This window comes from Balaenoptera borealis (genome assembly GCF_965194805.1).
Source record: "Balaenoptera borealis genome assembly, chromosome: 10".
Classification (NCBI taxonomy): Eukaryota; Metazoa; Chordata; class Mammalia; order Artiodactyla; family Balaenopteridae; genus Balaenoptera; species Balaenoptera borealis.
In genome coordinates, this window is record NC_138874.1 from 82269186 (window position 1) to 82282307 (window position 13122).

Below are 13122 nucleotides of genomic sequence, written 5' to 3' on the forward strand. Positions count from 1 at the left end.
GCAGGAGTTGAAGGAAGTATGGATCTCTGAACCACTCTTTGGAGAAGACTAACACAGGAAAGCCACCCAACCCACATAGGACTGTGCTGTGGTGACAACCCTGCGTTGTGTTAAGGCGTCGAAATCTGAAGATTTGTTTCTGAGGAATCACTGAACATTCATCTATAGAAGAGGACAAAGAATATCTCCAGGGTTTCTGCAAAGATGAATTGAGATAATTTATGCAAAGCACAGAGCAGTGTCTGGCACAGTAAAGGCTCGTTTTGTGGCAAGTGTTATATTTTAAGGTCATGTTCATTTAGAGGTTAAGAATAAGGTCATTAAGATCAATAGATGGGAGTTTATATCCCAGCTCGGCTACTAACTAACCATGCATGTTAAGAACATTATTTAACTTCTCTATGCGTCAATTTCTTTATTTATAAAATGGCAATAAAAATAGCATCCAACTTACACAAGGTTGTGAATTTATAATAAGATAATCCATGTGGTGGTGGTGATGGGTGATGATCTCCTGCCTGATCTACCATTATAGAAGCAGAGTTGATTGTCAGGGAAAAGAACTAAAGTGACAAGCTTGTGTGGAGACTGAACTATGATTTTGATCTGATCAACGGAACTGACTAGTCACAACATAAGTACTGACAGAGCTGTCTCCATCCACAAAGACTGTGCCCAGATCAGAGCAGAATGTCTATATCAGTAGGTAGATTTTCTGCTGAAGACAAGAGAAATTTAGGAGCTGGGAATATACATATACCATTTTGACTTTATGTTGTGTTTGTATTTCTTTTTTAGTAATTTCAATGCAGTAAGGGATGTAGCATTAAAGATAAATTTCTTTCAATTATAATAGTAATGTAGTTGATTGTAGAAAGTTAGAAGTACAGATATTTGTACAGAAAAAAATGCATAGTTCTCATCTAACAAACAACTAGTAATTTTTCTGTATTTACGTTCAGCCTTTTTGCTATGGATAAGCTTTGTTTATTTAACATAGTTGGATTTTCTAATGTTATATTAAAATCACAACATAAACACTGTTGTCAAGGACTTAATTAAATGAATGTACCAGTTTACTTAACCATTTATTTATCTTGGATCATTTATGTTTCTTTTTTGCCATCATAAACAATGCTATTAATTTTCCTGTTATATATTTCTGCATGTTTTGATTTATTAGGACAAATTCACAGAATTGGAATCACTAAGTCAGATAGAAGAGATATTTATAAGAAATAATATATTGCCAAATTGCTACCCCCAGAAATACAGTCGTCCCTTGATAGCCACAGGGTTTTGGTTTTGGTTCTGGGAACCCCCCTCAAGTCCCTTACATAAAATGGCATAGCATTTGCATATAACCTACACACATCCTTTAAACTATCTCTAGATCACTTATAATACTAATACAATGTAAATGTTATGTAAATAGTTGTAAATACAATGTAAATACTATATAAATAGTTGCTGGCGGGTGCAGCAAATTCAAGTTTTGCTTTTTGGAACTTTGTGGAACTTTCTGGAATTAAAAAAAATGTTTTCAATCTGCAGTTGGTTGAATCCACGGATTTGGAACCTGCAGATTCAGAGGGCTAACAATATATGAAAATGATGATTTCGCATGACCCATCATGGTTTTAATTTTTTAAAAAATATTCGCTGATTGTTTACAAATATTTACTAATATAGTATATCTATCTATATTTATAGATTTAAATACATAGAGTTATTTTCTTAATGATACGTGAGTTTGAAAAATCTTCCAAGTTTACTATTAGTGCACGGTTTTTGAATCATCTCTTTATGTCAGTTGCCAATTTATCAAATATTTTTATTATTGATTTGCATTACTGTTTTTAAAATTAAACATATTAGACATACTGTCTTCTATATAAATATATATCATCCTTTATATCAGGAGAACTAGAAGCTGGCTCTGCTCTTCTTAGCTCACTTTCAACTGACTAGATGGCTATCTTTTTACCCTCTGTTATGTACTCTCATAGCTGGATTTTCCAATGACCATAACTAAAATCTCCCTTCTGGGTGGACTCTCAAGCTTAATAGTAGCCAACTCTCCATGAAGATAGGCCTCATGGAGACTTTTCAACTTTTAGTAGATATACTTAGTGTCTGGGTTTTTTTCAAAAATAGCATAGATGCAGAATTTTATTTAACTTTAAGTCTCTCTGTCTCTGCGCAAAATGTTTCTTCTAACACAAATCAGAACTGTCAGAGAGGTACTGAACTGTGACTGAGTTTCTGTGTAAATTGAAATGTGAGAAATAATTGGCATCTTCATAAAAATTTCCATTTCCAGCTCTAATTCACATTGCTGTTTGAACTTCAGACATTTTAGAATACCTCTTCCCAGATTACAGTTCTAAGCATTGGGAGTATTTTCTCAGAATTCCCCCCATGGAGGTGCTGTTTTCCATGATTGCCTGTCCTGGTATAAAGCAGTGGAAAAGTTGGTAGACTCTGTGGTCCAAGCTGTCAGTTGAGCTTTTATGTGTGGTTTCTGCTGAGCCTGCTTTCCTGCCTGGCATTAATGTAGAGAAGTTTCCAAATGCCACAGTGCTAAGCAGAAATCCTCAAGGTCATATGTGGCTTTCATATATTGTGGAATCTATTTGAACCATTGTTTTCCCTCAACTCTCACCTATTCTCATGTTTAGGACAAGAGATCTCAAAGAATTTGGCTTCCAGGATTTCAAACGCACCAGGACACACACTGCGTTAACACTGCCATTGTATAATATCATAACTAATGTCCTCTAGAATTAAAAGGCATCATCTATCCATTCATTCGTTTGACAAATATTGACTGCCTAGGGGAGCCAGTCTGCCTGCATTTGAATTTCAGTTAGTCTGTTTAGCAGCTGTGTAAATTTAGGTAAGTCTAGTTGATCTTCTCAGTTTTCTTACCTGAACTGTATTATTTCAACTATGATGACTATAAGCCAGGCTCTGTGCTAGGCGTGGAGAACACTTTAGTGAATAAAGCAAACACCGTCCATTCATGGAGTTTAAACTCAACCAGGGGAGGCTTCTGGGTTTTGGAGAAGATAATGGAGGCTGCTTAAATTAGAACCTCTCTACCTAGCTTTCTAAAATGCAGAAAGGATAAAAAGAAGAGGAAATTAAATCTCCCATAGCTCACAGCTACAGCTTTAGTAGGCAAAAGAATACCAAAAATTTCAATTTGCATGTAGGTGAAAGAACATGTCTAAAAACAGTGAAGTCTGCTCAGAAGTCCAAAAGAGTCAAGAATCAGATGGGAATTCTGTAGAATTGGAGAGAGGGCAGTGGCGCCTGAGTGTCACTATGACACAGATAATATCAGTTGAAGTTTATCCCCAAAAGGACTGGGTCTTACTCTGAATGGAGAAATAATATGAAGTGTAGGTTCAGAAACCTGGTGGATAGGAGCCCTGGCTACTAAGGAGTCTAAAGAAGGAGGCTTAGAAAGTGAGTGTTGTAGGAAGGCACCACTTCTGGGGAAAAAGGTGGCACCACCACAGAATCTGCAAGTGTCTCTTGGTGACTCGGAGGTAAAGGGAAAGAAGGAAGCATCTGAAGGTAAAAGCCACAACTTAACATGATAAAATCAAAGATTCAGAAGAAAACAGACCAAAAAAAATGTCACTTATTAAAGAAATTATACCCCACTGTAGCAATAAAAGAAGGCATTCTTAAACCACCAGAAATCAGGTAAACCACTCAAACTCCTATAATACTGCTGTTCTAGGAAAACCCAAGCCAAACAAACATGGATGCCAATAACAAAAAGACCCAACACCCCTACTGAATTGTTATATCCAATCAAAGCAGTGGTATGAGGAAAACACATAGCCTTAAATACTTTATGTTAATAAAGATTTCTAAAATGCCAGTAAATTAATTAACTATCCAACTCAAATAGTTAAAAAAAATTTAAACTGAAAGACAACAGAAGGTAAGAAATGTCAAAGAAAACTGCAAAAGTAATCATTTAGAAAGCAAAAACATGAGAACTAACAAATAAATAATTATTCTCAATTATTTTCACATGTGATAATGGCAGTCACATGTTTAAAAAGCCTCCTGGAACTTTCTTACATTACTGATGGAAGGCAAAAAATGGCCAAGTCACTCTGGAAAAGAGTTAGGTAGTTTCTTAGAAAGTTAAACATGCACCTACCATAGGCTCTTATTAATCCCATTCTTTGGCATTTACCCAAGTCTAATGAAAACTATGTTCACTCAAAAGCCTGAATACAAATGATGATAGTGGCTTCATAATCACCCAAACTTGAAACATCCCAGTCCTTCAACTGGTGAGTAGATAAACAATCTGTGATACATCCATAACACAGAATACTTCTCAGCAATTAAAAGGAACAAACTATTAATGAGGAAAACAACATGGATGAATATCAATTATGCTATGTCAAGGAAGCTAGACTCCATTTACATTACATTCTGGAAAGGACAAAATTATGCAACAGAAAGCAGATGAGTAATGCTGGAGTTAGTGGGAGGATTAATTACAAAGAGGCATAATGGAAATTTGGGGGTGATGGAAATGTTCCATGTCTTAATTTTAATGGTGTTTACATGACTATACACATACCCTAAAACATGGAACTGTACATTTAAAAGGGTGACTTTTACTGTATGTGAATTATACCTCAATAAATCTGACAGCGTCTTAGAGATTAAAGAGTTTTAGAAATTTTTGCTAAAACTTTTATAGATAAAATGAGATCTGAGATTTTCTTCAAGATAACCTGATGGTTTGGAGAGAAGTAGGTGGAAGTATACATAAAATCAGATTGTCCAAGTGTTATAATTGGTTGAAGCTAGGGCTCGTTACACTATCCACTTTGCTATTCTGTATATTTGACATTTCTCATAATAAGCAATATTTTAAATGTAATAACTTATCTGGAATTGGAAATTAGTCAACATAGAAAAAGAAGTCAATTTCACATATCCTTAAGATCAAGAAGCAAAACTTGGTATACTTTGCAGGAAGCTGTTATGTTGTTACCACTAAAAAAGACTGGTTGGAAGTCTTGAGCTTGAAAGGTTAATTAGGAATTTTATAAAGTAGGTGTGTTCCATGGGAGTCCCATATTAAACAAAATTAAATTGTATATTCTCAAAGTGGTTATTATCTTGATGTATATAGCATTCTCAAATTTATTTGTCTATATGATCCTCTTTTTTCAGAGCATTTGCAGAAGTAGCATTGCATGGAACATACTTGAGGTGCCATACAATTTTTGAGACTAACAGTACATATTTATAGTTGCTTAGGTACCAAGAGGCAACTTAATCCTGAGAGAGAAACTTGGTGCTTCATATATTAGGGTAACGCTCTCTGCTATATCACATAATTTCCAGCAGTAAAGTAGCTTAACAAAATAGAATTTATTTCTCCCTCACATATCTGTCGAATGCGGGTATTTTGGGTGGCAGATGACCTTCCTTTATGTGGAATTTCCAGGAATTGATGCTCTTCCCATATTATTCCTGTTTCATCCTCTAGAGGCTCAGATCCTTCTTCATCTATCCAGCCTCAAGAAAGAAAGAATGAAGTCACGTTGACACCTTAACCACCTTCACCATCCGTTGATGACAATTAGTCATGTGACCCAACTAGATACACGAGGCTGAGAAATGGGGTTCCTGGCTGGGCAGTTGCTTTGCATGAAAAGCGAACATGAATTTTGATGGGCAATTCAGTGCCTCTACTATGGGTGGCATAAACATGTGAGCAATTCAACTAATTCAGGGTTTCCACCAGAGGTTATGACTTTAATGATCTGAAGTGTGGTCCTGGCATCAATATCTTAAAAACTTCCAGTTAATTTTATTGCTCAGTTTGAATTAAGAACCACTGGAATAGTCATTAATTCTTAAGGGAGAAAAGGAATTTCTTATTTATTTATTTATATTTTTCCAGCTTTATTGAGATATGACTGACAAAAAATGTATATAATAGGTTGCACAATGTGACTTTTAAAATAACCCAGTGGAAATGCTAACTGATCAGAAGACATTCTATTTAAAATATTTGAAATTAGGTCAATACAAACAAGCACCGTTGACATGATGATCTGCAGCCAATGATACCTTAATGCCACAGGGCAGCTTTCTCCAGAATAATACAGTTTTGCTTCCCAACAAAATAGATGTCATATTTCACCCAGAATACTCCTGGAAGACAAATCATCCAGATGGCTGAAACTTATGCTTTGATGACATGATAGACCACTGGGCATTAGATCCTTGAAGAGATGCTATTTTTCGGAAGTTGACTTTAAAACATCACTCACACTGTCACAACAGATCCAAGTTTTATAACCCTGCAGCTAGTATTCTAAATTGTTGAAGTTGACACTAAGTAGGATGTCCACCATAAAAGACTTTTTAAAAAGTATATTTGAAATTTATTTCACTTATTTTGATAAATCGCATTAAACTAATTTGAATTTACTACACAAGTGCCCACAACTATATTTGTCTGCTATGTGTCTAGGAGTTTTTATCTCTGTTCTTTAAGAAATGATTCATTTTGTTTTAGCCACACAGGTCCAGAGCACACTTGTCCATCATATTTGTATGTGAAGGTGTTTACGTTGTTTTATTATGGAACATTGTGTTCCTCCTGGAATGGAGACAATCATAGAAAAGAGATGACCTTTATCTCTGTGCATAACTTCATTCCTGCTTCTCAACATAATCAATCGATTTCTATGTTTGTCAATTTGGTTTCATCAGCCACCATAATGGTCAATTACTAAATAAGAATTGATCACTAAGTGGCCTGATGCTGTAACCTTAGCAACCCTGTACACAGTCTAGCTATTTTAATCATGTAAATGACTAGATCCGATTAGCCATTTGCCATTTGATCAATAGTGCAGTGACCAGCATAAGACTGACTAATCTTATCGTGCACTTAGGCAAAGTCTTAGGGGAATTATGGTTGTTTAATTAATATACAAATATATTTCTCTGGGCAAAACAAAATATTTGCAGATCTACTATCTAACATTGCAGCTATTTTATTTTTCTCATAAAGTGAGAAAAATACTAGCCTTAAAGACTATGGTAGAAAACCATAGATAACTTATTCATTTAACAAACACTATTAAGAACCAAGTAAGATTTTATGAGCTTGATGTTGCAGATGTAGTGATGAATAATTCATAGTCCCTGCCCGCAAGTAAATCATGGGCTCATAACAGAGATATTCTGGTAAGGAAATAATTTCAATAGAGCATGGTAAGTAAAAACAAGGTATGATGAGTGTGGGGGGAAAGGAGTTACTTTTTTCTACCTGGAGAAGTCAGGGAATACACATACAGAGGAGATAAGGCTTAAGTAGGTTCATGAACGATTAATAGGAGGCCAATGCCTAGAGAGTAGCATTGACATATATACACTACCAAATGTAAAATAGAAAGCTAGTGGGAAGCAGCTGCATAGCACAGGGAGATCAGCTCGGTGCTTTGTGACTGCCTGGAGGGGTGGGATAGAGAGGGTGGGAGGGAGACGCAAGAGGGAGGGGATGTGGGGATATGTGTATACATATAGCTGATTCACTTTGTTATGCAGCAGAAACTAACGCACCATTGTAGAGCAATTATACTCCAATAAAGATGTTTAAAAAAAAATGATTAATAGGCATTTCAAGGTAGACCAAGGAGAACATTATAGTCAGGGGAGGCACAAAATAGCACAACATGTGTGTTTTTTCATATCTCTTGGTTGAAAGTGACAAAAATCAGAAAAACTGATTTGAGAAGAAAAGGGGATTTTTATTGGAAATAACAGTAGGAAGGCAGAATAATGACAGCCCCAAACTGTCTACATCCTAACTTCCGAAACCTGTAAGTATGTTGTGTTACACAGCAAAGGAAAATTAAGGTTGCAGATGGATTAATGTTGGTAATAAACTAAATTTAATTAAGATGAGGTTACCCTGGATCATCCAAGTAGGCCCACTGTAATTACAGGGGTCTTTACACGGAGAAGAGGAAGGCAGAAACACAAGAACCAGAATGGAAAAGACTTAACCAGCCACTGCTGGCTTTGAAGATGGAAGGGATCCATGAGACAAGAAAATGGGAAGTCCCCAGAAGCTGGAAAAGACAAGGAAACAAATTCTCCCCTAGAACCTCTAGAAAGAAATGCAACCATTCTGACACCTTGATTTTAGCCCAGTAACACTCATTTTGGACTTCAGACTTCTAGAAATGAAAGATAATAAATTTTTTAAGTCGCTGAGTTTGTGGTAATTTGTAACAGTAGTAATAGGAAACTAATGCAGAAATTTACTTGAAACTTAGTTTACTTGAAATTTAATTGAAGGAAAAGCTGGGAAATCAAGCCTCAAGAAGGGAAGGTATAACTGGAACCAGATTCTCCATCTTCTGTGTCTCTCTACTCTCTCTCTCTCAATCTATTGGCTTTATTCTCTGAGAGCAGCTTTCCCCATGGGGCAGGGGATCTGGTCACTACCTGCCCTGGGCTCATACATCATGGCATTTCAGAGAAAAATATTTTTCCATCTTGATTCCAGTTTGGAAAAAATGCCATGAAAATATTCTGATTGGTCTATTTTGAGTCAAATGTTCAATCACTGAACTAAGCTCTTGGGGTGAATGATATCAATTAGCCCAGCTGGGGTCATGTGCCCATTAATTTGGGAAAAAAAGAGAGATTTTCTACCAAAAGAAAGGGAACAAGAATGTAGGGTAAATTGGAATAGTAGCTGTCTACTACAACATGTTGAATGAGCTACAAGTGGTTTATTATGGTGGGAGCTTAAAGTCAGTGACAAATTCAACCAAAACTCATATGAATAGTTAGATCATGTAATTAAGCTCTAACTCTGTGGACTTTAAATTATTCCCAGAACTCTAGCTTTCCCGAATATATATTTATGAGCTTCCTGTTAACTGGAGAGGTCATGACAGATAAGTTCAGTTTACATTGGTCCACCATCTTGTTTTCAGTATAGGAAATTCAGGAATTGGTCAGCTGCGAGGAAGGTCAGTTTAGGAGAGATCAAGGTCTGGAAATTAGATTCCTACTGAGAAGTACTGGTGCTTGGATCAGACTTAACTCTAGGCAACCAAAGAGTCCATTCAAGAATCTTCAACCTATTGGAAAGTGCCTTGGATTTTGGTTTCAAGGTCTGGATACAAGCCTAAGCTACACTCTTTCTTAATTTTATTACCTTAGACTGGTTCACTCAGCACTGTAAATCTCATTTTCATTATCTGCAATCTATATATTTATCATAAAATCTCCCTGTAAAAGCTGTCATTTATTGAGAGCTTATAGGTATCAGGCACTTTACGAGGTTCCAGGAAACTTCAGTCATGAAGGAGAAGTCGCTGGCGTTGAAACAAAGTAAAGCTCTAAACTAAGGAAAGAAGCAAGAGCAAGAGTGCTGGTGAAGTATTGGGTTGGCCACAGAGTTCGTTCGGGTTTTTCCATAAGATTTTGTAGACATAAAATCAAATACTATAGACTTAATAGTATTTGTCTATACTATAGACATAAAATCAAAACAGGACCTCCAGTGAGGTTAACTTGTTGCAGAGGAATTTAAAGTAGGGTTCTTGATACAGATATGATGGCTTGCTGAGCCTGGGTGAGATGAAAATGGGGTTACAGAGTCTACAGGTGAAGGAGGTCAATTATGGAGGGAGATAGAGAAAGAGAGACAGAGAGAGAGACAGAGAGTGTCAGACAGAGACAGAGAAGAAGAGTGAGGAGGCACAGAGATCATTATACTTCCTGTTCTGCCTCTGCTTTTCCTACCCCAGGTTTTCCAGGTATGAAAATCACTCTTGAACCTGGCATTCATTTGGCATTTCCTTAATGACAATGAATCAAATGAATCTAGGAAAGGAACCTCCAACCAAGACTGCTCTTATAATGGCCCCCAAATGGCAACTGTTTCCCAAATCTTAGAATTGGATCATTGCTGATGCTGACCCTTGAGGCCAGCTAGACCCACACTCACTTAACAGAGTCTCTCATCCAATAAAGCACCGTATTACTGTCAGGAGTTACCCTAGCCCATCCATACTAGTTTCCTAGGGCTGCTGTAACAAAGTACGACAAATTGGGTGACTTAAAACAATAGAAATTTATTGTCTCACAGTCTCCCTGTGTACCTCTGTCTGCACATGGCCATTTTCTTATAAGGCCACTAGTCAGACTGGATTTGGGGCCCACCCTACTCTGGTATGACCTCATTTTAACTTAACTAATTACATCTGCAATGACCCTATTTCCAAATAAGGTCATAGTCTGAGAATCTGGAGGTTAAGACTTCAACATATCTTTTGGGGGTGATATAATCCAACCTATAATACCATCCTCTTATTTTTGACCAACTCCTGTTCAGATTCTACATCCATCTGATTGTTGGTTCCTCACTCCTGATTTCTCCCCTATTTATGACCCAGCTCTTATACTTGGGGTTAAGTGTTCACAGACTGTTGATACAGACACGAGAAAGAGAAAAACAGCCCCTGACATCTGGGAGCTGGCTGGGTATTATCATCCAGGCCTTGGTGTTGCCATGAGCTGCCTGGCAACTACAGCCAGGCCTTGATGTTCCCTGTTGAACATAAATAAAACTACTGTGAACATGATGAATCAAGACAAAAACAAGACCACTCTATAATCATGTCTGAACACAGAGCAAAATACAAACACTGTCCAAACCACACAAAAGACCAAATCTCTCTTTATCTGGCTAATATGAGTGACTGCTGCTTCTTTCCCAGTTACAGCTTTGCCTTGGTTTAGTCCTCTCCCCTGGTAGATAAATTTAATTAAAATAAATCATTAAACTTGCTCCTACTTCCTGAAAGCATCTAATCCAGAACAAAGCTCCCCTTCCTTAAATCTTCCCCAAATCACATAACACAACCCCAAACCTTATACTAAATTCTTTCTAATATCTTCTTCCTGAGTCACCCCCTGGCTTAGAGATGCGCATTCTCTGTCACTGCAACAAGCAATAAACTTGACTTGTTGAACTAAGAATGTGTTCCTGATGGAATTTACCTGGAGGGCATTGACAGGAATTTTAATAATGCATATTAGCTAAAATGTGATAATTGAATTAGGAAACATTTTGCATATGAAATGTATCAATCTATCCAGTGACTACTGTGGGGATGATTATACTTCAGAGAAAACCATAAAATATGGTTGTACTTACAAAAGTATTAATTGCTATACAAATCTGGTGTATAAATGCAGTCATATCTCTTATTTTATAAATCAAATTAAACTCCAACTTTGATACATCAGTTTGGCATCAGGTCTAGTGTCTTTTTTTTTGAGTGTCTTCTTCTGTTGAATAGTCGAAAAAAACACAAAAAACCTAGAAAACTTATCAACTTCCACACCCAATTTGTAGGGTGTGAGAGGGAAGCTTGGAGATCACATCAGCTGGTCCGTGCCATTACTTCTGGCTGCCCCATGGAGTCACAGTTGGAAATTCATCCCATCCTGTAAGGTCAGGTGGTCAGTCATCTTTGATGATTCAAATCCCTCAGTGGGGACTTCTCTGGCGGTTCAGTGGTTAAGACTCTGCGTTTCCACTGCAGGGGGCACAGGTTCATTCCCTGGCCGGGGAACTAAGATCCTGCATGCCACGTGGTGTGGCAAAAAAAAAAAAAAAAAATCCCTCAGTGCCTGGTGCTAGTGCCACCAAGAATATCCCTTATTTTGGTTCTCCAGGTCACAGCTGTTAGCTCTTGACTCATTCAGTTCCAGCAATAGTCATTCTGCCAAGGTGCCAGTCACTCCAGGAGTGCTGAGAGCTGTGGGTCAGGAGCCTGCTGTTTGGGAACTAAAACCACTCTTTTTCCTGTAGCGGAATTGCCTCTCCAGGATGGGCAGCTCATCTTACTCAGACACTCAGACACAAAGGTCTCTTTACGTACATTGCCTCTACAACAGGAGAACTTTTTAACCTCAAGAGAGTTCTTAAATTCCTACTTCCACCTGGAAGGGAAGGAACCTCTAAGTCTCAATGAGAAGAATCGTTCCCAAGGATGACATGGGGGCTGTCTAAGCCCTCTCTCAAAAGAGCAGAGAAGAAAGAAAACATTTTTAAGACATAAGTTAAATGCTTGATGGGGCCATGCTGCCACATGCAGTGACAAGTAACATAGAGCTTTGTTCTCGAGTGTCTGCTCACTTGGAATTGTTTTCTTTAATTTACATTGGATGTTGGCTCCTGTGGTACAGTTTATTTTGATAGTTTAGAAAATGAATACATTTTGCCTATCTTATATCCTATCCCCAGACTTTTAAATGTAAAGTACACTTGCTCTAGTCAAATATGATCAACACATTATCTTTATTTTTAAAAATTTATTTATTTATGTAGTTAGTTAGTTCTGTTTTGGCTGTGCCGCACCACGTATGGGATCTTAGTTCCCCCACCAGGGATGGAACCCGCACACCCTGCAGTGGAAGCGTGGAGTCTTAACCACTGGACCGGCAGGGAAGTCCCGACACATTATTATCTTTAGCTTGAAATAAGAATATATCCTTATATTCTTAAAAAACCTTTTTAAAAATCCCTCTAGGAGAGATCACATTATCATTGAAAGTTAAAATTTCCTTAGCTCCTAGCTCTTTTTCCCCAATGAAACATTTATTTTTATAATTTAATTTTTAATAACATGATGCCATCTTGATGATATCTATCTGCAACTATTACATCATAGCAGAACAGACAATATTTATGCTCATTCTAAATTCCTGTCAGGACTTTGACTCCGACTATCTCCTGCCCCTCTTTCCCTTTTTACTGACCTAATAGGGTACCTCATTCTCTGATACAGATTTCAGTATCAAATCATTGGCCTCTGTACAGGTTCTTTGAGGGGAATATGTTTAGGTTTCTCTTATTTGCCCAAGTAAGAGTTACTTTCAATGGTTGCAAAATAACTGAGGTCTATTCTATAAGGAGTTGTGCTGGTACTGTAGGGGAAAACCATTATCAACTAAGATATTCTTTGCTTAAAAGTGTTTTTTACCATAGTAGCAGAGAGAAAATCTGAGGATGGGACTCAGACT

At 37.3% G+C, this 13122-nt stretch overlaps 2 protein-coding genes across 4 annotated transcripts in view; one reads left to right on the top strand and one right to left on the bottom strand.

The window, feature by feature from the left end:
* The window catches only part of LOC309604693 (uncharacterized protein), a 219936-nt gene extending 213920 nt beyond the window's left edge, over nucleotides 1-6016 (top strand). Inside the window, exon 10 of one of the 2 annotated variants that reach the window (XR_014230949.1) lies at nucleotides 2-6016. The gene's annotated coding sequence lies outside the window, so the exon portion shown is untranslated. The remainder of the gene's footprint in view (nucleotide 1) is intronic. The other variant, XR_014230950.1, reaches the window with a different exon arrangement.
* HTR7 (5-hydroxytryptamine receptor 7) overlaps nucleotides 1-13122 on the bottom strand; it is a 671904-nt gene that overhangs the window by 83356 nt on the left and 575426 nt on the right. The gene's annotated exons all lie outside the window — the stretch shown is intronic.